We start from the raw sequence: 21799 nt of genomic DNA, 5'->3' as shown, positions 1-21799 counted from the left end.
GCATTGTTATCGTCATGTATGGCCTGGCCATTCTGTGTTGCATATTTCATGTGTCAGGGCCTAGAGAGCCCACCTGTGTCTAGCAGTGAGATGTGAGGGATGTCTGCCAAAACCAACCTCATGGCTACGAGAGACCCAGTCGGCTTCGGTCTGTTGACAGCAGATACGTATGCACAAGGGCATCGCCAGCCCAATAGTAAACACATCTTATTCCCCTGAGCTGATGTAATGTGGTTCATGATATCTAATCCATCAGTAAGGCTCTGGACACAGTCCCTGACACTAAGCACTCAAGAAAATAGTTTTGTTTTTTTTTTCTCTTTTTAAAGAAAAGATAGCATTTTGCTATGGAGTTAAGATCTATGCCAGTGCTTTTCAATGAGGAGCCCCCCAGGGACCATTTGACAGTGACTGGAGACATTTTTGATTGTCACCACAGGGGTAAAAGATGCTATTAGCATCTAGGGGCTAGAGGCTAGGGTTGCTGCCAAGTGTCCTGCAAGACACAGGACAGCTCCACAGCAAAGAATTATCTAGTCCAAGAGTCAATTATGCTGAGGCTGCCTATCCATGGAGAAAGAGGGAGGAGGTGTGGGTAACAGAAGGGGGTTCTCCTGGCAGGAAGCATAGTGATCAGGAGAGGGGACTCTGCATCGAGGGTTCGGCTTGGACCCTGCTCCTGCCACTTCCTGGTGACTCCACACAAGTTCCCTAACTCCTCTAGGGTGGTTCCTCCCGGATAAGATGTATTGTGAGCTAACCAAGCCAATCTCATCTCGCACATTGCTTAGGCCCCTTCAGGGAAGATACCAGTAGGGGATAGCTGGCCAGTGCTTTCTCTGCAAGCTAGCCAGCAGTGTAAGGAGGGAGATTTCAAAATTCTGCCACGCCTATAGACGTTTATTAGCAAGCAAACCCAAAAGTCCTCAGAGTGCTTGTCCCTAAGGCCCACGACATCCCAGCTTGCAGTCCCTTAATGCTCCAACCCAAACTTTGCTTAGAAGATGCCTGCAAGGCAGATACACAATGACTGTGGAGGTAGGATTCCATGCATGTTCTAACTGGCCTCGGGCACCAGAGTCTTCCTCCTGGCTCCTGGCTGCACACCGGACAGATGGGATATGTAGCTCTTCCGCGTTATTTCTAACAATTCAGGCTGGAGGTCTCTCTGCGTCTTTATACCCAACTCATGCTAGCAGAGAGAACATTTCTAAAATACTTTATCTAGCCCGAATATCTTGAAGATCTGCCTTCATTAGCTTAACTGCAATCTCTCTCTGTCTCACACACACACACACACACACACACACACACACACACACACATACGTTGTCTACTTTAAAGTAAATCACTGACAAGGTAAGAGAGCTCAGAGACGTAACATGTACAAAGCGTTTAGTGCTCTTCCTGGAATCTTAGTAAATATACAACGTATGTTTGCTATTAACGCGATCATTTTTTTGAAGTTTTATTTATTTGTCACAGAGAGAGAGGGAGAGAGCACAAGCAGGGGGAGCGGCAGGCAGAGGGAGAAGCAAGCTGCCCGCCGAGCAAGGATCCCGACGCGGGGCTCGATCCTGGGACCCTGGGATCATGACCTGAGCCGGAGGCAGGCGCTTCACCGACTGAGCCCCCCAGCGCCCCTAACGTGATCCTTTTTGAAAGCCTCCCTCCAGCTCCTTGCGGGAAGGGAGGAGGGTTGTAGTATCTGAGAGCAGCAGAGGAAAGGAAGCCTCTGGAATGTGCCGAGCGGCCCCTGCGGAGCTACCCGCGTCGCCCCCTTGTGGCATTTCCCTGGCACAAGCACCTGGCCACGTGGCTTATCACCAATCCCCATCTGAGGAAGCCGAAGCTCGGAGGGCACGGGCACCTCGCCCACAGCCCGTAGACGCCAGAGCTGAGCCGGAAGCGGTCTCTTGGGCGGGAACGTCTGTAGCGGCCTCTGCTGCCTCCCCAGAGCTCCCAGGGCCGTCAACTCTCAGTGCCAGGGAGCGATTCAGACTCCGAAGCATCGAGAAGATAAAGCCCGAGGCGTAGGAGGCGAGTGGGAATCACACGGAATCGCGGCTGGAGGCCGCCCGCCGAGCTCGCCCCGGGGGACAGGGAACGCGGTCTGATAAAGGGAGAGCTCGCAGGCTATTAGCTTCCCGGGGGTTGGCAGGGGCTGGGTTCGCCCAGAAGCAGAACTGGAACGAAAGATTCGGAGCAAGTGACAACACAGAGAGGAGGGGCGGTCAGCAGCTCGGGGAGGGGGGTCGGCCAGGATCCCAAGGGGTTTATCCTTCGACAGCCAGTAAAATCCAGGTCCGTCCGCTGGCCCAGCTGGCCGCCTGGCTGAGCCTGCCTCGCCATGTAACTCTGCTCCAGCCACACTGGCCTCCCCACCGTCCTTCAGATTCACGAAGCACACCCTAGCCTCAGCCTGTGCAACTTCATAGCCCCTGCTCGGGACCCTCTTCCTGGAGAGCTCTCACTTCCTCCAGGGCTTGCCCAGAGGACGTCTTTTCCAGGAAACCCCATCACCCTTCTGAAAAACGCCCCCACCCCTCTTCCCTTTCCCCTGCATGCCTTTTCCCCTCACCACCTGACTCTGCATCGTATGTATATTTTTGTTAGCTTATTTATTGTCAGTCTCATGACAGAGAAATGCAAGCTCTATGAGGGTAGGGGCTTCTGCCTGTTTTGATCACTGCTTCTTCGGTGTCTAGAACAGTTCCTGGTACAGAGTAGAGGGAAATAAACACTTGCTGAATGAGTGAATGAACACATGAACACAGAAATCCAGAATATATTCCCTTAAGGCAGCATTCCTGGAAGTCAGACTTCCTTGGGGGAATTTAGTACAAAGGCAGATTTCGGAGTAGTGCCCTGACTGGAAAGGAGAGGAATTCTGAGGGTTCCCTTGGTAGTGTTACCCCCCCCCCCATACAGCTGTGCAGAGGCCTCCAGAAGAAGGTGCCAGGTTGGTGGAAGGAATAATTGCTTGAGAGGCTGGGCACTTGGCACCAGCGTCCCAGCCCTCCCCTCCCCACCAGGTTCCCAGACCCCAAGCCCAGCCAGGAAGCAGGAGAACTGTCAGGTTCAAGGGGTACCTATGAATTTTAAAAATGTAGCTATCAGGGGCACCTCTGATAGACAGAACATTAGAGGACCCCCACCCCTTCTCATACACTGTTTAAGCCTTATTGATTCTGTGACCTCTGGTAAGGGAGGGTCCTCAGGACTGACTGAGATTGAAGCTGAGTCAAATTATTTTTTAATAAATAACTGAGAAATAGCAACTTGGTACTTTAGTTGCTTTTACAACTAGCTGTGGGTAAATTAATTACCAAGCTGAAGTAGGTTTTTTAACCTTCTTATGATATGTATCCTTTAATTTATCTCTAGTCGTGTTAATAATATCTAATATTTACTCAATATTAAATTTAAATTATACTCAAGAAAAATAATGCTTTTGAAACTAGTATTAATACACATATTTGAATTGAAAGATGAAGTAAGACTATTGATGTCACCAGAATCAGATTTATTTTGATATAGAGAAAAATTGCTGGAGATGTCTACTTTGTTTTGTTTTGTTTTTAACAAAACTACTTTTAATACTTTGGGAATGGAGATATCTTTGAAATGCTGATTCCTGGGCCCTGTCCCAGATCTGCTGAGTCAGAGCCTTGGGTGGTAGGGCCCTGGAATTTGCATTCTTACCAGGCTCCACACAAAATTCTAGCACCTTCTGTGAAGTTTGAGAATCCTTATGACATCTGTACTCGGGTGAGTGGGACTATCAGAATAAGCAGAGGGGAGGGGTAAGAGCTAAGCCCCCTCTACCCCCCTGCTCCAGAGCACTTGGCAAGGGATCCTGTGATTAAAAGCCCACCTCCCTTTCTCTTAGACATGGAAAAGGCTATTCTCTCCTGGCCCAAGAGACTCTGTCTCTAGAGGCCTGCTGAGGTGGCTGAAAAAACCAAGTGGGGGGAGGTAGGTTTGACTTCATAAAAAAAGAAGACTGGACAGAAAACAGAAGGAAAATGGTAGAATTGCCAAATAATAAAAGTTAATGCTAGGAAGAAACCTTAAGGTTTCTTTAGGACATCGTTGAAACAGTAAAGAAAACACAAACTTCTTGAAGAGCAGCAGCCTATGCACTAGATCGAGAGAAAATCTCCATGGCTTAAGCGAAAGAGTGGCCGTGGTGGAGACGCCTCGGGTTCACCGTGGCTCAGCTCTGCATTTTCTCGGTCCCTCTGGGAGAGCCATCTCACTAATGTGCCTTGGGTTCCTCATCTGTAAACTATGCACAGCTATCTCTGCCCTTCCCCTTGACCTTTGGAAAGGTATACTGGTGGAGTCCTCTGGGAGAAAGTTCGCACCTTGGTCAATCTCACCGAAGGATGAGCAGAAATGCATGTCCCTGGATCCCAGGCTTATGATCTACCTGCTGCTGCTTGACCACGGCCGCCAAGACTTCGAACTTTTGTCTTCTTTCTACCTGGACCAGTCTTTCTCCTTACCTCCATGTTGGCTTATGGTTCTTTTTCCTGCCTGGAACATTCTTTCATCTCCACATGCTGTCTTTTCATCTTTCAGACCTCCTCAGACAGACCTGCCCAGGCCTCCTTATCCCCCCACTCTCACCCCCAGGGACTCTCTGTTACATCATTCTCTTGTACCTTTGTCTTAGGATGTGGCACTCTCTGAAATCATCTAGTTGTTTCATTTATTCACAGGTTTATTGTCCACATCTTCACTGGCATGTGAGTTCCTCGAGGGCAGGAGCGTTTTCCCACAAGCACATTCCCTGAAAAGATGCCCATACATATCCAGAGAATGAATGAACGAATTACTCATCCTTCTCAGTTCACCTCCTCTCTGTTCCACTTTCAGTTCTCCCTTTTGTCTCTTGATCTTTTTATCTCTGCCCTTCCCCCAGCCCCCACCTCTTTCTCTTTGGACTGTCACAGTTTCCCCTAGATGGTGCTGGAGGGGAAGGTTTGGGGCCCTTTCATTCCTTCTAGGGTATTGGTCTGATACCTAGCCTCAGAGGGAATCATCGAAGACAGTCAACATTTCTCTAGCTAACGCTGCTAACAATATGGCTCTGAGGCACTATTTAGCCCACACTCTGTCCTCATTAAAGATGGCCTTCTGGCCATTCAGTCCAAGAAGGGAGGGAATGGGGAGGTGGAGGGAGAAAACTCCATCCTGCCATATTGTCTGATAGGCGTTGGAGGGGGGGAATATGTGGAACCTCAAAATGAAAAGCCCTCCAAGAGTCGAAAAAAAGGAGGAAAATAAGATTGCCTTCAGACAAATAAGCAGGAAACCCACCAACATAGGATCAGGACCACAAGCTGGGGCCAATCCCTCTAAAGGAAGAATCTCTCTCTGACGGAGATGTTGGTCAATCCTAGAATTAGGTAAATGTTTATTTAGCCTCATTACTTGCCAAACACCTTGCTGAGAGATTTCCTGGCATTATCTCCTATAATCCTTCCAACGGCCTTTTCTTTGCTGCCATTGGCCTTATCATCAATGGGAACAGGAAACATGTCTTTTGTTTCTCATAATTCTTTTCCATAATATTTTGTCCAAACATCACAGCACAGAACACAATACTGGGAGGAACAGTCAGCATTGGTGGATTGATTCCTGTAGCCAGAGGGTTCCTCCCTTCTCAAATAATCTCCTCCCATGGCTTCTCTATCTACAATAGCTGCATTGCCCTTAACCATAGATTCTTCTGTTCCCTCTGTGAGGAATACTCTTAATCTTTCTTCGACAAACATCATTTATTTTAAAGCAAGATAGCCTGATGGATGGGTGAAGGTGGTCAAAACCATGTTTGAATTCAGGTGCTGCTAGAAACAGCCATGTGACGACAGTGGGCAAGTTAACCCTTTGTGTCTGTTTCCCTAAAGGGAAATCGATCTCAAAATAGCTAATCCTAGAATTACTCTAAGAGTCATTGTAAAGAGTTGAAGTGTAAAGTGTTAATTATTATAAAAAGTTAAAATGTAAGTAAAGACAAAGCACAGTACTTGGAAAGAAAAGTCAAGCCAGAAAGAATATTTTGGGGAGAAGATGGTAAGTGCTGACCAAATGATAGCTGGTAGGATTTTGTTTGTTTGTTTGTTTTTTGGTTGCAAGCAAAAGAAGCTGCATTTGACTAAGTTAAGAAAAAAAAAAGGAATTTAAGAAGATGCTGGGGTGCTCACTGGCTTAAAGGGAAATCAGAATGGTCAGTCTTGGGAAGGACCTCAGCTGCTGAAATTCATTTAAGAGCCTGATTCTGGGTATCGCGCTGAGATGATTTAGCTCCAATTGCCTTCCATTCTAATTCTGGTCTCAGTTCACTTCACATTTGAAATCCAGGATAGAAAATCTGGGTCAGGTCACCTCTTTTTGGGTAGCAACGAGGGTAAGCACATGACTGAGAGTCACCAAGATCAGAGAGAACAGGGCAGGGGTTGAAACCCTTATCAGTCTCCTATTGCTGCTGTAATGAATTGCCACACACTTAGTGACGTGAAATGACACACATTTATTATTTTCCAGTCCTGCGGATCAGAAGTCCAAACTGTCTCCACGGGCGAACATCAGTGTATCAGCCATGCTGTGTCCCCACCACCTGCTGCGATAGCCTGACATAAGGAAGGTAATCTTGGACTGACTATCCCATCACCTTTGCCACGATGTACCGTAACCTGATCAGTGGAGTGCTATCCCACCGTATCCACGGGTCCTGCCCACGCTCAATGGGACAGGATTATACACACCATCTGTATGTCTAAAATCTACCTTCTAGTAAAGTCAGGATAGACAGGGAAACAGATTGTAGAACAGCATAGGAGATGTGGGCACAAAAGTGTGTATGAGACCTTACGGGCAATTATGAGTAAAGGTGTCTGGGGAAGGAGGGGAGAAATGGGGGTTCAGAAGGGAAATGAATTCTGAGCTGAGTTTTGATGGGTGAAATTTGGTCTCTAATGTGAGCTGCACATATATACCAAGGGGGAAGCAAATTTCTCAGTAAAAGACTAATGCTTTAGTCTAGACCATGCCTGAATTCCAAAAATCCCAGAAATTAAATCTAGGCAGAATCAATCACTTAATAAGCCATTCAGGCCACCCTGGCTTGCTTTGGCAGTTTAAGGGAGCTTAGATAATGCATCTGGAGCCCATTTCTAAAGCTTGCTGCATCTTGAAATTCTTCTTATCTTAGGATTACTGGTGAATTTTCAGAATCTTTTTGCTAAAAAAAAAAAAAAAAAAAAAAAATCGCCACATAGAAGCAGGCACATGTGGAGTTGCTGGGAGGGAAAAACAGTCCCAGTATTGTCTAGATATTATAGTAGTTGAATTCGCCAATCAATCAGCCAGTGGCCCTGGGCTTATTAGTTCCTTTTTAATCTTACATTGCAATATAGAATGGCAGGACGGTGTGAAATGTGAAAAAGAAAAGAAGGAGGGAGGGCGGGAAGATTATTAAAGCAAGCACAGACTGAAAGGGAGTGAGTAGGAAGTAGTGCATGAAGTTGCAGCTGGCTAGTGGTGATCAATCAAAACTCCACTGGCCAGTAGAGGGGACGCAGGGGTCCTTACCTAGACGTATCTTTGTCATCAGGTCTGGGGTTGGTCCAGCCTAGAGTTAACCAAGCCTGAAAACTTGGAGAATTCAGAGTTTGTTTGTTTGTAAATTTTTATCCAAGTAACTCATGAGCAAGTTTTTAATATCAGGTTTACAGAGGGATGTGTGATGAAAGGCGGTCCTCTCCATGGATGCTCCCCTCTGTACCCAATCCCTGTTTTCAGTTGTTGGAGTAGTTACTGCCCTGCCTACACCTACTGTGTTTATGTCCCTCTAGCTTTATGAAATAATTTGAGGGGAAATCTCCGGACTCTCTTTAGTAGATGAAGGTTTATCTCACCTATAACATCATACCAACCCCTAACTTCCATGAAGTTTTACCACTATTTGCACTGCCTCTGTTGATTATTTTTATCACTTTATTTTTTTTTTTTATTTGAGAGAGAGGGTGTACACACAAGTGGGTGTGGAGGGAGGGACGAAGGGAGAGGGAGAAGCAACTCCCCACTGAGCAGGGAGCCCTACAGAGTTCAATCCCAGGACCCTGAAACCATGACCTGAGCCAAAAGCAGAGGCTTAACTGACTGAGCCACACAGGACCCCCTTTTTATCACTTTAAATCAACCTTTATTTCTTATTGCATTGCCCATTAATAGTAGTGCCCCTTAACTTTCTCCCTTGCGTTGGAAGGATTTTTTATAACAAGGATGTTGGCAGGTGAAGATAGTTACACAGGATGTTAATAGATGGGCCATAAAAGAGGTGTTTCATGTAGAAATATGTTTAAGAAATCGTGGGAAAATAAATAGAACACGTTTCTCTGTAATGGATCGTCTCAGAAGCTTTGATGTGCAAATGTGTGGTGTGAAGCTTCAACAGTGCATGTAACGTGCAGCATTTCTCAAACTTTTGATCATAGGAACTTTTTTACTATGGGACATCTATTAATATCTCAGGGAAATGTTTATGAAAAGGTGGAGGAGGCAACCTCCTGTTTGATGTAGTGGGAGGAGTACCAAAGTCTCCTTTTAGCAAAACAGGCATGACCTACTCACCCGCCAAGCACCTGCTACCTGCCAGTGTTCCGGTAAGCGCTAGCATATTGCACCCCATGAGCTCTGTCCTAATAGCATCTCCATTTTACATAGAGAGGGACTGAGGTATAACAATGCTGAGTAGTTTATCTAGCATCCCACAGCTAGTAAAGTGGTGGGATCAGGATTCAAACTGAGGCTTACAGTGACCTAACTACTCTAGCCTATCCGCCTCATGGCCGCCACACCACCTGAAATGCAAAAGTACTTTTAATAGAGCTTAGTCGCTTTACCTAGAGTTCCATAATCGTTATGCTGGCCCTTACCTCTGTAGAGCAGGTACACCAATAGGATTTACTTTCATCATCTCATTTGAGTCTCACCCAACCCTGTCACATAGATGGAGCTGATGTATATATAGAAGTTGAGTGTGCTGGTCAACGCAACATAGCTAGCCAAGGACAAAAATAATCAGGAGTTTGCTTTATTGCTGGCTATATCCAAAAGAGTTGACTTTCCAGATTTAGCAGATAAAAACATAAGACTCCGAGTTACATTAGAATTTCAGATAAGAGGGGTGCCTGGGTGTCTCAGTCGGTTGAGCATCTGCCTTCAGTTCAGGTCATGATCCCAGGGTCCTGGGATTGAGTTCCGCATCAGGCTCCCTGCTCGGTGGGGAGTCTGCTTCTCCCTCTCCCTGCTCTGCCTGCTTGTGCTTTCTCTCTCTCTCTGATAAATAAATAAATAAAATCTTTAAAAAAAACAAAACAAAACAAAAACAAACAGAATTTCAGATAAAGAATAACTGACTTCTTAAATAATAGTTCTTTAATGTAAGTGGTCCTGAGCAATACTTGAGACATACTTATACTAAAATATTGCCCATTATTTATCTGTCATTTTTAATTTTTTTTTAAGATGTTATTTATTTATTTGACAGAGAGAGACACAGTGAGAGAGGGAACACAAGCAGGGGGAGTGAGAGAGGGAGAAGCAGGCTTCCTGCAGAGCAGGGAGCCCGACGCGGGGCTCGATCCCAGGACCCTGGATCATGACCTGAGCCGAAGGCAGACGCTTAACGACTGAGCCACCCAGGTGCCCCTTATCTGTCATTTTTATCTGCATTTTATCTTACAAGCAAGAGTAAAACTCAGAACACAGGATTAAGTGAAAGAAGGGCGGGGTGGGGGGAGTGACCAGGAAGCAGTGTGAGTGTGCCTGGTCTCTGAGCGACCGCTGTGTGCCGATGGTTTAAGATGGACCGTGGGATAATGATTCTCTCAGCCCTCTGCACAGCCACACAAGCCTGGGGTGGCAGGAACACAAGGTCAGGCACTTCTAGCCACAGCAGTCTCTTCCAGGGCTCCCTGAAGCCTGACCCAAGTGTGGCAAGGTTCAGTGGTGGGCGCATGCTTCTCTCAGGTGGCATCCAGAATAGTCCCATCTGGACCTTTATGTCAACCGCCGGCTGCAAAGCACTCAGCTGCCCACCGTGAATAAGGGACTCACGGACCCGCTAGAGTTCATAATCCAAATGCCCACAGAGCAGGGCACACAGCCCTAAGGTGCAACTTGTTAGGGTGAAGGTGGTTGGGGGCTCCTGGCGGGTGCAGCTCTAGGCAGTGTAGCCCCAAATCTCTATTTCATATATAACAGGTAAGTGTTGTTTTGTGGCTGATTGCTCGTACTAGCAACCCAGCCAGGTTCCTGGTGACTGCTTGTTCTGTAAATTGGAGCTTCATTGTTATTTTCAAATACTTGATATGCAAAAGATAGTTTTCATTTGAACTCTGCGTTACTGTTATAAAATAAAATTTAACATACCATTTGTCAATAAAAGAAAAGGAAGCCTATTAAAATCTTTAAATATAACTTTAATTCTTGCAAACGTTTGAGTGGTCGTAAAATAAAAGAAGGTTTCAAATTTTTTATCACCTCCGTGTGAAGCTGTTTTCAGTGGTGATGATGAGAACGTGAAGAGAACACATTAAAAAGGCAATTAGGATTTGCTTGTAACCATTCCAACATAAAACTGGAGAGAAAAAGCTATGTTGGCTTCCACTTCCACTTGGGATATCGAAAGTTACAGGAAAATTGCTCCCACCCTAGCAATAAGCACGAGCCAGATAATCTACAAAATCGTAATTCTTTAACGCATGTAAGAACATTCAGGTTGTAAAGAAACCCACTGAACCCAAATACAAAAAGGGGCAGTGACCTCCTAGGAGAGCTGTTTTTATGCTTGGCAGCACAGTGAATGGAAAGAGGAAACTGATAAGGAACCAGCAGCTGCACATTTAGATGATGTTAAGGAGGTTTAGACTCCCCAGGAGCTAGGACACAGCGTTCTGCACCCACCCACTCATTCCCTTGGGCCTTCACCGAGAGCTCGCAAAACAGCTTGGGGGTAGGGGAAAAGAGCAAAAGCCCCGAGGCACAGGTGTGGGGAGCCTGCTGACCTCCGAGCAGAACAGAAGGGAGCTCCACGCCCCACCCCCACCACCACCCTGGAACTCAGAGCCTGGCTGATTATGAGGCAGCAGCTGTCTGCCTCTGGGAGGGAGCTGGAGAGCTGAGGAGAACATCTCTTTTCCCAGCTACAGGTGCGCATGACCTGCCATGTCTAAGGGGAACTGAGAAATTCCACTGATACTTATAGCCTCACTTTACTAGGGTAGGTCCTTTTCCCTATTCAGGGAAGGCCTGGAGAGCTCAAGAAAACACCTCGGCCCCTGCTGAAGTCCTAGGGCAGCACAGGAACACTGAGGGAAACCCCAAGCCTTGCACTGAGGACAAGGCAGGGGCCATGTGTAGTTGGGAGAGGGCGGGAGGGTAGAGACAGGAGCAAGACAAAGGCAAACAGGGCCTGAGAAAGTCGAAGACAGAGAAGGACTGATAAATTCTCCCCAAGCATTCACATGGCAAGCCTTGCTAGAGGGAAGGTTCTGACTCCTCTGTCAAGTAATGTGAAGCCTGTAGCAAATTGAATCTAACTAAAGCAGCAAAACCTTCAGACCAAGATCAACTACAGACAAGAGTGTCTCAAGCCTTCTCAGTAGTGGCCTGCCAGCCAAAAAAGGTCTACTCTTTTCTAGATACGATTATTATTTTCTTCAGACTCTACCATTTATATGTAATTCATGATGTCTAAATTCAATCAAAATCAAACTCAAAGACATGTGAAAAAGTAAGCAAAAGTTACTTTTCCTCAAAGAGAAAACAGTAAATAAAACCAGACCTGTAGAATAGAACTATTTTTGGAATTATCAGACAAGCACTTTAAAATAACAATAATAAATACATAAAATGATAGAGTGAAAAAAGTGAACAACATGTTTGAACAGTTGGACAATGGCAGAGCCAAATGGAAATGCTAGAAATGAAAAATAGATCATAGATAAAGGATCTTTTCAATGAGTTTATTAGCAGACTGGACACATTGGGGTAGGAATCTGTGAAATTGAAGACAATCGGTTCCACATTCAAGATATCTGATATATATGTTATATATAACATATGTAAATATAATATATGTATAATATATGATGTTCAAATAAACATATAATTTGAGTCTCAGAACTATTTGAATGGCCTAGCATTTTCTGAAATAGATGGAAAACATTAACTGAAGATGCAGTAAACTCAGCAAACTCAAAGAAGGATAAACACAAACACCAATAAAAGCACTTTTAGACACATCATAATCAAGCTGCTGAGAAACAAACAAAGAGAAAATCTTAAAAGCTGCCAGTGAAAATAAGACATATTACATAAAGGGAACAACAATAGAAATTACAGCTTCTTACTAGAAACAATGGAGCCCAGAAGACAGTAGAATGACATCTTTAAAGTGTTGAGAGGAGGAAAAAAAATCAATCTAGAATTCTAGTTTTAGTGCAATTATTTCCCAAAAATAAAGGCAGGCAAAATAAAGATATTTTCAACGAGGCAAAATTAAGGAAATTGTTTCACACAGACCTCCACTATAAGGAATACTAAAATAAATTCTTCAGGCTAAAAGGAAACAATGCCAGATAGAGATCCAGTTCTTGAAGAAGAAATAAAGAATACCAGAAAGAGAAAACATGTTAGTAAATATAAAGGACATTAAACATACACACATGCACACAAACACACACAATTGAAAGACTCTTGAACTTTTAAAGTAAAATAATCATGCTATGTGAGGTTCTGACATATTTAGAAATAGAATATATGATAAGAGCACAAAGGGTGAGGAAGTAATAATTAAAGTAATTATTTTAAGATTCTTACATTGTTTGTACAATAGTAGAATAATTTCTTATTGTAGATGAGACAAGTTAGAGATGCATATTATAATCTCTAGATCAACCACTAAAAGATAAACTTGCATAAAAAGACATAAATGATAATAACTAACACAGAAAATAAAAATACCTAAAAATATTTAATTCACACATATACACACACACACACACACAAAGGCAGAAAGGGAGGAACAAAAACTATAGAGCAGATGGAGCAATATAAATTAAATATTACTACAGTAGATTAAAACCTACATGTAGGGACACCTTGGTGGTTCAGTTGTTAAGTGTCTGCCTTCAGCTCAGGTCATGATCCCAGGGTCCTAGGATCGAGCCCCACCTTGGGCTCCCTCTCCCACTCCCTCTGCTTATGTTCCTGCTCTGGCTATCTCTCTCTCTATCAAATAAATAAATAAATATTTTTTTAAAAATCTTAAAAAAAATAAAAAATAAAAAAACCTACCTGTATCAGTAATTGCATGTGGACTAAAGAGCCAAATTAAAAGCTAGAGATTGTCAAACTGGCTAAAAAACAAAAACAAAACAAAACAAAACAAAGTATATGTTGTTGACAAGAAACACATTTCAAACATAAAGACACAGAAAAGTTGAAAGTGCAAGAATGGAAAGTGCAAAAGAATATAAAATGCAAAAACTAACCATTAATAATCTACCATTATTATATTTTATAACCAAAGTAGACTTCAAGACAATAAGAATTACCAAAGTAGAGAGGCATTTCATAATAATGACATGGTTAAGTGATCAAGAAAATTAACAATTTTCAGTGTGATGGAACTAAAGAATAGATAGGTCCACAACTGATGAAGAATTTACCACCCATCTCTCTGCATTTGATAGGACGACTAGACCAAAAAAAATAACAAAGACATGGAAGATCTAACTCAACTTAACTGACAGCTAGGGAACACTACACCCAAGAGCAAGAAAAGGATTGTGTTATCTTCTCAAGTGCATGGGAAGAATTCACCAAGGTAGACTATTTTCTAAGCCATAAAACAAGCCTCAATAAATTTCCAAAGTCAAAATCATTCAGAGGATATTCTCTGGCTGCAATAGTATTAAATCAGAAATCAGTGATAATAAAATATTCCAAAAGAAATTTCTGCAGTGGTAGAAATGTTCGATATCTGTATTGACAATGATAGTCACTGTGTGTGACTATTGAGCACCTGAAATTTGGCTAGAGTGACTTAGCAACTGAATTTTTAATTTGTTTTTAATTAATTTAAACTTATCCACATATGGCCAGTGACTACTGTATTAGTACAAATCTAGAAAATCTCCAAATATATATCACACATACACAGAAGATTTGAGATCAATCAAAGATCTAAATTTAAAAGCTAAAATCATAAAGTTTAATAGTATGAAATGTAAGAATATTTTCATGACTTTGGTATGAGTGAAAAAATCATAGAGAACACAGAGAAAGCAATAACCATGAAATAATATACTGACAAATTGGACTTTGTTAATACTAAAAACTTCAGCATGCAGCAAAAATACCGTTAAGAAAAGAAAAACATAAATCCCAGGTGGGGAGAAAATATTTATAAAACAACATCTGACAAAGGAGTTGTATCCAGAATATAAAGAACACTTAAACTCAAAATAAAAAAACAGCCTAAACTAAAACTGAGTAAATCTTGAACACCTCACAAAAGAAGATTTATAAAAATGGCTGGTAACACATGAAAAAAATGCTCAACATAGTTATTTATCAAGGAAATTCAAATTAAAATGATAATTAGATATCATCACAAACCAACCAGAATAGCTAGAAGTGAAAACATTAACACTCCTAACCACTGACATAGATGTGGAAGCAACAGAACTCTCCTGCATTGTTAGTAGGCGAAACAATGATACAATGACTTTGGAAAACTGGGAGTTTTGTGAAAAGCTAAACAAGCATCTGCTGTATTACCTGGCCACTTTACACCAGGTGTTTATCCATGGAAAACGAAAATATGTGTTCACAAAAAGCCTTGTGCAAGAATGTTTACAGTAGCTTACTTACAATGCCAAAAATTAAAAATAACCCAGGTATCCATCAACAGGAGACTAGATATGCAAACTATGGTATATTCACACAATGGGATATTACTTAGCAATTAAAAGTAACAAATTACCAAAACATGCAACAGGAAGAATGAGTCTTAAAAACGTAATGCTTAATGAAAGGAACAAGACACAAAAGACTAATATGCTGTATTATTCCATTTATATTAAGTTCTAGAATAGGAAAACTTTCTACAATAATAGATACCAGACCAAGGAGCTGCGTCTAAGGTCTAGGCATTCACTGAGAGCAGGCATAAAGGAACTTTCTAGGGTGATAAAAATGTGCTAGTATATCTTGATTGGGGAAGATGTACACTTGTCAAAAAGATCAAAAGTGTACACTTAAAATCTGTGTATTTCATTGGATGTAAATTACTCCTCAATAACCATTTCTAATAAATAATAAAGCTATGTTCAGAAAAGCAGGGTTAAGTTTCTCATTAAAAAGTTTAAAATAGGGTGCCTGGGTGGCTCAGATGGTTAAGCATCTGCCTTCGGCTCAGGTCATGATCTCAGGGTCCTGGGATCGAGCCCCGCATTGGGCTTCCTGCTCCTTGGGAGCCTGCTTCTCCCTCTGCCTCTCTCTCTCTCTCTTTCTCTCATGAATAAATAAATAAAATCTTAAAAAAAAAATAAAATAAAGTTTAAAATACTTTCATTTATAAGTGTAGTACAAACTCAATATATAATATCTTCTATAGTACATGTATTCTATTTTTCTCATAATTTCTTATATGAATTTTTTCACCAAGCCTTATCTACATGCTCCAGAATGCTCTGCTGTTTATTGAGTGTGCTGAGCAAATGTTATGCTTTTCCATGCGTGCCACAATCTGAAAATGCTGGGAAGCTCTGCTCCACCTGGAGGTGGTGAAATAGGGAGGGTGTGGGGCCACTAGGAAGAGAGACCTGTTTGGGAAGCAGGATGCACAAAAATGTGAAGGGGATGTCTATGTCATGGGGTTCTTTTTTTTTTTTTTTTTAAGATTTTATTTATTTATTTGACAGAGAGACACACAGCGAGAGAGGGAACACAAGCAGGGGGAGTGGGAGAGGGAGAAGCAGGCTCTCCGCCGAGCAGGGAGCCCGATGCGGGGCTCGATCCCAGGACCCCGGGACCATGACCTGAGCCGAAGGCAGTCGCTCAACCAACTGAGCCACCCAGGCACCCTGTCATGGGGTTCTTGTAAGGATTAAAATGAAGTGGAGTCTGTGCATCGAAAGTTCTTGGCACAAACTCCTGGTTCCATAGCAGATGCTCAGTAGAAATTTCCTCTCCTCTATTGGGCACTATTATTTTGGGGAAGTGTGGATCTTGTCTCTCTATATGGAAACCTACAGGTTATATTTGGGGAAATTTATATATATATATTTTCCTATTAAACAAGGTTGAAGTAGTCAAGGGATCCAGTGTGGGCTGCTCTTCAGGAATGAGCTAATGTATCAAAAAAGAATATTCTAAGTCTTCACAGTTATGTCCTCCAAGTATATGCAAATAAGGAAGTCAGAATTCATTAATTGGTCTTTCTGCAATCTTGTGAGTTGTGGAAAGGACAGTGTTCGTACAAAACTAAATACTTTGTCAAAATTAAGATGACAATAGGGAGCTTTTCAGAAATATAAAAAGACTTTTTTCTAGACAGTAGCCAAATACTTATTTAAAATATCAGAGTTAGAAAGTCATTTATTTATTGACATACCAAGTCATACCAAGGAGAATTTTTTAAGAAGTTTCTTCAAACAATCCTTATGACTTAATCTCTCAAATTAATTTAGGAAGAGTATGCCACTGTTTGATGAAAATGTCTTTCAAGGCAGTTTTAAGCTAGTAAAATGTAAATAGTTATTTTTTTAAATGATACTATTGGTTTAGATTTGGGGTAATGATCAAAGCAGTTCCCTGGGTGTTATTTCATGCTTTGAACAGGAGGCATGGAAAGCTAGGTTTCTTTGGGGCTGGGCCCTATTCTGTATTTCTCCAACATTTAACTTTTATTTTTTAATTTTGGAAGACTTTTATGGGACAATATGCTCTGTCACACACATTTCTGCTTTTGATTTTCACAGCCTCCTTCTCCCCTTTTACAGATGGTGGAGTTAGGGGACAACAAGGGCGGCTGGTTTATTATCCAGGGTGAAAAGAAAATGGAGCTGGGGTTTAAATCTCATGCTGTCCCTGTTTCCCGGTGGTTTCTAATACGTCACTTGTCCCTGTGCCCCCCCACTCCATAAGCATATCTGAAGGAGAGAGGCCGACATGATGTAAAGAAACCCTCCAACCTTGTTAAGGGGCACCTGCCAGCCAGGGAGACCTCAGAGCAGTGTGACCAAGGGCAGAGGCACCCAGCAGACATGCCATCTTCAGGGCTCTGTTGGGTGGTCTCTCTGCCCTCCCCACAAACGAGTTTTAGTGATCGGCTTTTCCCCACTGTGTGCATGTAAGAGAACTTCTGGCCTCGGATCCCTGCCTCCCACCCTCCATGCCACACACAGTACCACCACCTCCCCGAGCAGACACCAGGTTCAGACAAACACACATGTCCCCGCCTGTCAAGGACTGTGAGCGGGGAATGGGCCACTTGGGTGTAAGAATAAGCAGTATCTAACCACCTTGCATAATTCTAGTGGCACAAAAGCCACACTTGAGAAAAGACATCACGTGTAACAGTTTGTTGCAAAGACATGAAACCCTCACCATTGTATTCCCCTTTCAAGGGCTTTCTTGCACTATTTCTGTTTAAATGACTTTTCTTTTTTCTTTTTTTTTTTTAAAGATTTTATTTATTTATTTGAGACAGAATGAGAGAGAGAGAGCACATGAGAGGGGGGAGGGTCAGAGGCAGAAGCAGGCTCCCTGCTGAGCAGGGAGCCTGATGCGGGACTCGATCCTGGGACTCCAGGATCATGACCTGAGCCGAAGGCAGTCGCTTAACCAACTGAGCCACCCAGGCGCCCCTTAAATGACTTTTCTTATCTAAGTCTTATATCTCAGCTAACTCAGGAACTGGTGAACTTGGTTAAAATGACTCCTGAGGAAGGCAAGAGACCAACAGATTTTGCTCTTTTGCCTTGGAGTTGATATTTTGGGCCCCCGTCCATTTCACCCCAGGCAAAGCTCACCTTTTTGTTAACCTGTAGCTTTTCATTTGCCCCAATATTGGTTTTACAAAATGGAAAATGGGGATTTGGAAACAACATGTCACATAGAACAATATTATTGACCTTAAGACTACTTATCTATGCTTCCAACAGGTTAATATTTATCTGCAATTATTTGAGACTTATATAGAAACCTCTAGAACACATTTGACTTTTGAGTGGCCATTTTTTGAGCATCGGCATTTTACATGCATTTCTCTAATGATCACACTGTAACATAGAGATCATTTTCCCATTTAAAGGAGCCAAGACTCAGAGACGTTAAATAATGATGAAAACAATTGAGAGCTAACATTTAGTAAGCACCCACTAGAGAACAAGTGCTATGCAAAGTATCATATATGGACTTTACAAACAGTATTCATTCCTCTCATTTCCCCTTCACAACAACCCAGCAAGATTGCTGCTATTATTATCCCCATTTCACAGATGGGAAAGAGAGGTTGTAGAGGACAAGTCACTTGCCTAAAGTCACACAATTGGTGAGTGGCAAAACTGGGACTGGAACATAGGTCAGATGGATACCAAAGTCCACACTCAACCGCTCCACTAGATAGGCTGCCTTTTCTAGAGTTTGGGTTCCAAACTTTGTACTGCCATATTTCCTAGCAAGAAATACCAACCACAGGAAGCCACTCACACAGATGGTTTGAACAACTCAACTGATTCAGTTGGTCTCTTCTGTCATAACCCCATCTATAAAAAACACCCTTCAATGCTGGGAGCACACACATGGATTTTGTCAGGCCCATTCCCACACTGCTTCTTATTGGCTGGGTGACCTTGTAGATGTTATTCAACCTCTCTAAGCCTCCATTACTGATTCCTTAAGTAGAAAAGTAATAGTACTCACCCGAGAAGACTATTGTAGGAATTAGATGAGAAAGTGTTGGGAAAATCTTAGCATTTGGTAGATGATTGTAAACAATAGTTATTCTTATAAAACATACCTAAAAAAGATATATATATATAATATATATGTATATAATATATATAAGAGACATGTGGGGGGAATATTGCCCTTGTTTTTAATCATAATCTTACTATTACCTAGCCAGATGACCTTTAATACATTACATAGTTCCCTTGACCTCAGTTTACTCATGAATAAGATAAGAACAAAGGGCTAGATGATTCTTTAGTTACCTTCAAATGCTAATATTTGATAACTCTATGAATATGTATGAGATGACTTTGTAATCTAGAAATTACTATAGAATGTACCATATTGGTATCACCATGATCACCTTTTTTTATCATGGAGTTAGGGAAGAGAAGAGTGAAATGATACCTCTTGACTGCTTTATGTGTGCTATTCCATTTCTTCCTCACCATCCTCCTAAGGGACTGGTATTTTAAAACAAATATCACAGAATAATCTGAAGTTCGAAGAGATAAAATGACTTGCCTAAATTAGGGCAGTTAAACAAGAGGAGATAGGCTTCAAATTTACATCTATCTGTCTTAACCCATATTCAGCCTTGAAAGTGGCCTCTGAAGAGTCAACAAGCTCACCAGGGACCTCAGGAACCAAGGGGAATTATGTACCTATCGCCTAAACAGTTACCTCACCATGGCAGCGATTTTCAGGATTGTATCTTTATGTCGATCTCAGCCATGGGGGATCAAGGGAATCAGTGGGGAAGGGAAAGCGACATGATTTGAGGGCCTCCACCTACCACCGGGTCACCAAAATACAGACCACATGCTCCAGCAGGTGGGAGCCCCCACACAAAAATGAGAGCACAAATTTTCTTTGAAAGAATTTGCTATTCCACCCCACCAAAAGTAGGGATATTGCCATTTAGGGAAAACTAATAATAATTTACAATTTATACTGTTTCAGTGTTGACTTATAATGGGGATACCATAATTTTTTCAACTTGTAATTTAATCAGTGGATATGGGACACTATCAACTTTTTTATTAGACTTTATTTTTTTATATCAGTTAAGCTCACAGCAAAATTGAGCAGAAGGTACAGAGAGTTCCAATATGCCCTTGGCCCTACACTCTCATGGTTTCCTCATTATCAGTGTCTGCATCTGAATGATACCCTTGTTACAATCGATGAACCTACACTAACACATAATCAGCCAAAGTCCATAGCTTACATTAGGGGTCACACTTGGACATTCTATGGGTTTGGGTAAATGTAGAATAACATGTACCCACTATTATAGTGTCATAAAGAGGAGTCTCTCTGCCCTAAAACTCCTCTGATTTCCACCTATTTATTCCTCCCTGCCCCCAACCCCTGGCAGCTACTTATCTTTTAACTCCTGTCTCCATAGTTCTGCCTTTCTCAGAATGTTCTATAGTTGGAATCTTGTAGTATGTAGCATGTACAAATTGGCTTAGTAATATACATTTTAAGATTCCTCCATGTCTTTTTATTGCTTGAGAGTGAAGAGGAGGAAGAAATTTTTCTTTCTCCAAGGTTCTTTTAGCTGCAATAAGAATTAAATTTACATGAGACAGATTAACAGGAAAAAACAAAGTTTTGTTGCACATGCAGAGGCCCAATGATGAAAGAAATGACCAAGGCAGGCAGTTTTTATAGCCATTTTAAACAAAGAGACAATAAATTTGTGGTGAATTTATAAGATAAAAAAATGGGTGTTTAGAAGCTTTAATTAGTAAGGAATTCTAGGGCAATTTGGCCTGAGCTAGTAGATTAGTAAAACGTAACAGGTTTTATTTACACAGCTTTCTTGGCTTTAAAGTTCTTATCTCTGGTGATAAGGATATCTTTTTACTTCTTTGTACAGGGAGGGCACCTTTCATATGGGCAATTTATTGCCTCCTTTCAGGGGGACAAAGGGTTTGAGTGTCCTTGCAAGGCTGTTTCCTGTGTCGCTTCAACTCAAAATAATCAGTATGCCATTGTGGTGTGTTTGGGTGGCCTGCCTTTAGCCCCAAGGATAGCTCATTTCTCTTTAGTGTTGGATAATATTCTCTTGTCTCAATGAACCACCAAAGTTTATCCATTTGCCTACTGAAGGAAATCCTGGTTGCTTCCAAATTATAGCAATGATGAATAAACATCTATGTGCAGGTTTTGATGTGGGCATGTTTTCAACTCCTTTGGGTAAATACCTGGGAGTGTGACTGCTTGATCTTATGGTAAGAGTATGTTTAGTTTTGTAAGAAACTGACAAAGTATCTTCCCAAGTGGCAGTACCATTTTGCATTCCCAAGAGTAGTGAATGAGAGTTCCTGTTGCTCCACATCCTCGTCAGCATTTGGTGTTGTCAGTGTTCTGGATTTTGGCCATTCTAATAGGTGTGTATTGGTATCTCATTGTTGTTTTAATTTGCATTTCCCTAAGTCATTAGGATATGGAACATCTTTTCATATGCTTATTTGCCATCTGTATATCTTCTTTGGTGGGGTGACTATTTGGGTCTTTTACCCATTTTTTAATTGGGTTGTTTATTTTTCTATTGTTAAGTTTGAAGGGTTCTTTGTATATTTTGGTAAAACACTCCTTTATCAGGTGTGTCTTTAGTGAATATTTTCCCCCAGTCTGTGGCTCACCTTCTCATTCTCTTGACACTATAAACTTTTTAATTCTTAAAGTTTCTAAGGTTATGGCCCTAGCTTAACACCTTCTCCACTCTCTCTGAAGCTGGGAAACT

The 21799-nt window shown here is 42.0% G+C and overlaps 1 long non-coding RNA gene across 1 annotated transcript in view; it reads left to right on the top strand.

Moving 5' to 3' along the window:
• Positions 1–21799, top strand: part of LOC118012514 — a 162215-nt gene that overhangs the window by 36320 nt on the left and 104096 nt on the right. The window contains exon 2 of the long non-coding RNA XR_004679731.1: positions 6556–6655. This is a non-coding gene — a long non-coding RNA (uncharacterized LOC118012514). The remainder of the gene's footprint in view (positions 1–6555; positions 6656–21799) is intronic.

This window comes from Mirounga leonina, unplaced genomic scaffold, assembly GCF_011800145.1.
Source record: "Mirounga leonina isolate KUSES-001 unplaced genomic scaffold, KU_Mleo_1.0 Mir_151, whole genome shotgun sequence".
Taxonomy (NCBI): Eukaryota; Metazoa; Chordata; class Mammalia; order Carnivora; family Phocidae; genus Mirounga; species Mirounga leonina.
This window is presented reverse-complemented; position numbering and strand designations above follow the sequence as displayed.